This window comes from Megascapheus bottae, chromosome 16 (genome assembly GCF_031878675.1).
Source record: "Megascapheus bottae isolate mThoBot1 chromosome 16, mThoBot2.hap1, whole genome shotgun sequence".
Classification (NCBI taxonomy): domain Eukaryota; kingdom Metazoa; phylum Chordata; class Mammalia; order Rodentia; family Geomyidae; genus Megascapheus; species Megascapheus bottae.
Window position 1 is genome coordinate 7450951 of NC_143524.1, and position 6747 is coordinate 7457697.

Sequence of the window (6747 nt, forward strand, 5' to 3'; positions counted from 1 at the left end):
CTCTCCCTTCCTCTGTCTAGCGCGCTCTCTCTCTCCCTCTCTCCCTCTCTCCCTCTCTCCCTCTCTCTCTCTCTCTCTCTCTCTCTCTCTCTCTCTCTCTCTCTCTCTCTCTCTCTCTCCCTCTCTCCCCCCCCTCTCTCCTGCCCTCCTTGTCTGCCCTTGACTTCCCACAGAGCCTCTTGAAATAGCTCTATGACCAGCCTGGCACTTCAGAAGCCATGGCACAGCCTGGACTTGAGGAGGTGAGGCGATGACTTCACAGTTGGAGTCGTCTCAGGTAAGGGCTGGGAGCTGGAGTAACCAGGATGTCAAGGGCAGAAGTGATGGGATTTTTTTTTTTTGCCAGTCCTGGGGCTTGAACTCAGGGCCTTGGCTCTGTTCCAGAGCTTCTTTTGCTTAAGGTTAGCACTCTACCACTTGAGTCACAGCACCACTTCTGGCTTTTTCTGTTTATGTGGTACTAAGGAATTGGACCCAGGGCTTCTTACATGGTAAGCCACATTCCCAGCTCCAATGGGATGTTTTGAAGAGAAGGGAAGAGAGACTAACAAGGTGAAGGGATCTGGGGTCAGGCCCAAGGGAGGCCGGGATGCAGAGGGGAAGAAGAGGCTGGGAAAGTGTCTTCCATGGTGCCCAGATATATGTGCTGTGAGCCTAGGATGCTATAATAGGGAATGGCTGGTTGTGGTGGAGTGGGGGCAGCTAGGACCTCTGCAGTACCCAGCAGTGGTCCAGGCCCCATGGGCCTGCATGGGTCTCCTGCTTAACCAGTCCTGGAGGCCCTGCTCCTGACAGAGTGGCCATGTTGGATGGTAACTCCTGCTGAGTTGTGTGGAAGGGGGCAGGGACACCCCGTGGGTTTGGATGACTCTGGCGGTTAGGGTCATCTCAAGTGGGGCAAACAAGCAGGGCACTGAGACCATCTCTGTCCAACTTACCTGACTCTTCAGGTATGTCTGTCCCTGAGTTCTCTGCCTGTTCCTCAAGGGGAGGCATGTGTCATCTTCACCAGGGTTTCTGCTGGAGAGCCTACAGCTTCCCTGTGGCTAACTCCTGCTACCTTCAGCCACAGAATAGCAGTGGGGTGTTTCACAGGTGGGGACACAAAGGTATCCAGTCCCAGTACACGTGGCCTGGTCTTCTGTCTCCACGCCACGTGCACGACAGGCATCACCAGTTGATCCCAGCCCTGATGGAAGCTGCAGAATCCTGAGCAACATGGCCTTGCAGCCACAAGTCAGGTGTCAGTGTTGGCGCTGCTGTCCTCAAGTCCAATCTCCTCAACCTGTAGGTGGGAAATGGTGTGCAGTTCCCCACGATTGCAAGGTCAGGTCAGGGGGAAGCACTGGGGTACACCCACACCCCACAGGGTAGAGGCTGGAGTTTTGAGACAAGGGAGACAGAGCATGTGCAACGCGGTCCTCTCAGAGCACCAGGTACCCAAACCTGGGCCTCTTTTCCTCGTCTCTGGTCCAGTCTCTCGTCCATCCCCACACTCTACATCTTGTACCAGCAGGAGCAGGACATCGGGAGCTAGCTGTCCCAGGTACTGGGGATGGTGGGAGCAGCTGCAGCCTGGTTGGCAGCAGGAAGCAGTGCCTGCTTTACGCCCAGCTTGGCTGCCCCATACCTTCTCCTTGTCCACACGACATTGACCCTTATACGTTACTGTGGTGCTGGCCTGTGTTTGAAGAAGCGGGCACTTTCTGGTTGGACTTCACCAATATCCTATTCCTTCTTTAGGGGATTCTGGGATGACTTGGGAGTCAAGGTCAAGTTCAAGGGCGTCTTGCCTTTCTGATTCTCAGAAAAGACTTTGGCTCTCTAAAGGCCAAACTCATGCTCATGGGGCCCTTGCTATAGATCTGAGGTAGAGGTTGGGATGGGGGCAGGCCACGCTGATGGCTGAGAAAGCTGCACAACAGGTCACAGTGACACAGAGGCAATGGAGGAAGCCATCTCTGGGCCCCCAGTCACCACAGTGTGGGAGATTAGACAAGTGTGTTTACTTTCTTCCTGGACGGACTAGGGTATGTGGGTTCTAAGCAGGAGGTCAGGCAGACAGAGAGGCCAGGGGCATTGTTAGTGGCAGCCACACCTACTGCGCCCCTAACTTGATAAAACGTTGGCAGTTACCACCTTGTCCATGTAGTCAAAGCCAGGGTCAGCTTCGCTCTGTGACAGCTCTGGTTTTCCTGCCTCAGGTCACACACAAGGCCTGCACCTGCCCTTCAGGTGCTGGTGGCTGGCTCCAAGTCTAGGAATCAAAAATGCTCTGAGGTCTTGAGGTCCCGTGGGGTGACTTGTGGCTGGCATGTTTCCCAGTTGACAATGACGTATCCAGATGTGGAGGGGAGACTAGAAATAGATGAGATGAGGGGCTACTTTCTGAGCTTGGCTGTCTGGGGCCATTTATTTATTTATTTTTGGGTTGGTGGTAGGGCTTGAACTCTGAGTCTGGATGTTGTCCCTGAGCTCTTCAGCTCAAGGCCGCCAGCCACAGCACCTGAAGGTGATTATTTGGAGATAAAAGTCTCACTGACTTTTTGTACTTGGGTTGACTTTGAACCACAATCCTCAGATCTCAGCCCCGAGTAGCTAGGATTACAGGCTTGAGCCACTGATGCCTGGCTTATCTGGGGCCTTTGCAACAGCAAATCTCCCTTTCTAGAATTCTCTTCCTGAAATGGTTTGAATATGATTTATCTCCAGCAAAACTTCAAAAGTTGGGCACCAGTGGCTCATGTCTATAATTCCAGCTATTCAAGAGGTTGAGATCTGAGGATCATGCTTTGAAGCCAGCCCAAGTCTGTGAGACTCTAACTCCAAGTAACTAGCAAAAAGCTAGAATAGAGGTGTGGCTCAAGTGGTAGAGTACCAATTGTGAATGAAAAAGTTAAGGAAGAGTGCAAAGCCCTGAGTTCAAGTCCCAGTACTGACACACCCCCATCCCCCTGAAAAAAAAAATCAAGCAATTAGAAATGTTATTGGGAGAAATTTCAGGTTAGGATCAGAATGAAGGTTAGAAATTAGTAGAAAGAAAAGCAGTTAGCTTGAATTTGATAACGATTTTGGTTATCGACTTGGCGGTGATTTGATCTGCTAAGCACCTTGTCCAAACAGGGAGTGTGTGAGATATTCTGAAACATTTGTTTTGTTCCTGTTCTCACTGCTGGAGGAACTCAGGAGGAGAATGAGGCCAATTTGCAGGCTAGGGCTGGTCTTTCTGGGTGATAGGTGGGAGGCAGGTCGTCGCTTTGTTGTGTTTTGGGACAGCATGAAAGGAGACTGTCACACTGTCATCTCCAGGGTTTGGAGATGACGTCACAGGGAGATGCGCATGGGTGGGGGAGGTGGATTGAGAGGCAGGACCAGGAGAGAAAGCAGGAGGAAGGATGGTCTGGGAGAGGGCTGAGGCTCTGTGCATGGCTGGGACTGCAGTAGGGGCAGACCTGCTGGTAGGGAAGTAATGCCACAACCTAGCTGAGGAGCCTGTGAGAGGAGCTGGCAGGAGACCCTAGGACTGATCCTTGGAGGTGACACTCCTGTGATCTTCCCAGAGACCGAAGACATTGGTAGATAATCCTAGGGTGTGGTGGCTCATGCCTGTAATTACAGTTTCTCAGAAATCGGTAGGATTATGGTTCAGTAGCAGCTAGGGCAAAAAGGTCTCAAGATTCCATCTTAGAAAGATGGCATGGTGGTATCCTCCCAGTTATGGGGAAAGTGTAAATAGGAGGAATACAGTCCAGGCCGGCCTGGGCATACATATGAGGCCCCGTGCAACAAAAGGGTTTGGGGCTATGACTCAAATGGTAGAGCACTTGCGTTACCAAGTAAGAACCTGAGTCTTGAGTTCAAGTCCCACAACTGACAAAAAAACCGATAAAATGATTGTTTTTTTTTTTTTCTTTCTACTTGATTATTTCTGGAGTAGACTACACAAAGCTGGTTCCCATTTTCAAGCTGATCTCAGAGTCCAATACAACTGCAGGAGTTTCAGCCACTACAGCTGAAACCTAGCCATCAATCAATGAGGTAACCGAAGACCCAAGGAAGCACCTCTTAGCTTTCCTCTAAAGTGGCCTTCCAAGAAATCCCTTTCAACACTGTCGCCATGTCACAAGCCCAGTCACAACTAACAGCAAAGGAGGCTGGGAAATATAATATGATGTTTTAGCTGATGGACACAGTATTATTCCAAAACATACTCTGTTTTTAAGGAAAGATGGAGGATAGATAGTTGTCGTCTGCTGCCAGCTTGTGCCTTTCAGGTTCCTTGGATTTTCTGGATTGCTGGGACCAAACTGCTGTGCAGAATGTGGAAAACCAGGAAGCCAGCTCTGGGCAAAAGGTTCACAAGACTCCATCTCAACTAACAGATGGGTGTAGTGGTATGTGCCCATTGTCCCAGCAATGGCGGGAGACATAAAACATTAGGAACCAGGTACAGTACACCTGGACAAAGATGGAGACTTTGTCTTAGAAATAGTTAATATAGGCTGGGCACTGGTTTCTCGCACATATAATCCTAGTTATTCACGAGGCTAAGATCTGAGGATCATCGCTCAAAGCCAGCTTGGGCAGGAAAGTCTGTGAGACTCTTATCTCCAGTTGACCACCAGAAAACCAGAAGTGGCATTGTGGCTCAAAGTAATAGAGCAATAGAGCTCAGGGACAACACCCAGTGCTGAGTTCAAGCCCAAGACCACAAAAAACTAAAAAGAAAATCAACACAAAAAGGGCCGAAGGCATGGTTCAGTAGTGCAAAGGCTCTGAGTTCAAACCCCAGTTCTGTTAGACAAATAAAACGCAGCTTTCACTGAAGATAGACCAAACTGGGCCGTATATACTACATTGCAAACTGCTTTTACAGTGGCTTCTTCCTGCCAAGTCCCCAAATCTCCCAAAATGTTCAGCCCCCAAAATGTTCCTGTCTGATGTCCCCACCCCTGCCTACATTCCTGCTCTCAAGGTCTGGTGTCCAGTAGCTGAAAGCACAAGGAAGCATCATGAAGGCGCTTGAATCTGAAGATCTGGACCCAGGTCATCTCAATGATGGGAAGGCTCCAGATAGGGAAACCCCCTCATTTCTTCTCAAATCCCAGGAAGGGTCAGGAGATGGAGGCCTGCCAGAGGGAAGTAGGAAGAACAGCCTTTCTCAGTGCTATGTAACCCATTTCCTGCTGCCTTCTCTCCCTCCCTCCTTTGCCCTATTTCTCTTTAGTTAGGTACCCACTCGCCCGCCTCCCCCTGACTCAGCCTCGCCACAGGATGTTCCTTTCAACACTTCACGGTGTCTGTCACATACACAGCTGACTGGGACTTTTTCAGTGTGAGTGATTTTTAGCATCTGCATAAAAAAAAAAATACATAGAAGAGCCAGTCCCTGCCTGTTGTTAGAGGAGTTACAATGAATGGTTAGAGACAGAAAAAGCCCGGCCTATGCTAAGAGAGAGGGAGGGATGTCTGTGTAACACACAAGGGGGGCACCAATCTTGGGGTACAAGAGGTATTCTGTAGAATAGCTGAAAGGTATGAACCACAGAACTGGAAACAGTAGTGTGTCTTGCACAGGGGCCCTCCATTTTTCTCTCATGTAAGTGGCCAATAATGCCATGTGCTCTGTGTACTCTGCTGTCAGCGTCCAGGCTCCATCTATTTTATTATGTCACCAGGTGTGGCTTTTGTTTCTAAGTTGCCCCTTGGTTCAAGGTGAGTGTTCTAACTCCACCTATTAGGTCCATGTTCCACTTTTCAATATGATGCCATAAGTCCAAGAGTGACTGAATACAAATACAAGCTGATCGATCAGCAGTGTTTTCTAATTTTTTTTTTCAAAAGTGAAACAGTTGCAGAGTTAAAAATCACATCCACAAGGGCTTATGATTGAAAGTTAAGGTCATTGGCCTGCTCCTTACTATCGCCAAGGCAGTTTCCATACACCTTTCTGGTAGCTGTTGTCAGTGGTATTCATTCTGACATTATAGTTCACAGGGAAATAGAAGTTAGCAAAAACAGCAACATGACATCTTTTAAAAGTCAGGAGACATCTCACTGGAGAAGGGTGATCCCCTGACTTAAAGGCCATCAAGCCATAGGTTGACTGGCAGCCAATGGGACGGCAAGGATGACAAATTACTGTCCAATAAGGGCAAGGATGATTATTTTAGCCAATCAAAACTATTCCCGGTAGACTCTGAAATGGAAAATTGTAATTTCCTGAACGTGTGAGGACACCAAAGAGAAAAGAGTAGAGCGGCATGAAGGGGAGGCCTTGGAGGCCGCTGTCCCGGGTGCCAGGTTTGCCCCTGGACTTCCTGTATGGGACCTAGTAATTCACATTTTACAGACGCTGGCAATGACGATCGTAACCTATCACGAGGTTTTAGTTGTAGGCAGCATGGTGTCGCCTCTCGGGGGGGGCCTAAAGTGGACGGCCTGGCTGTCCCTCGCCGAGCTGCACAGGGAGGAGGGCGGCAGCCTCCTTGTCTGAGCGCCGCCGTGCCATCCCGGGTGGGCGAGGACAGGTACGGTCGGCTTGAGTCACAAATCTCTTTCCACCTAGCATGAACTCCAGGCGTGATCGAGGGTTTGGGGGAGCGATGTAGAGCTGACTGAGGTGCCCCCTGGTCAGGTCCAGAGCACCGGTTCTGTCTGCCAGGGGACACACAGCATCTGTGGCCATTCCAGTCCAAATGGAGCATGCTTAAGTTCCATAGGAGCCTGGACACTTCTGTGTCCTCG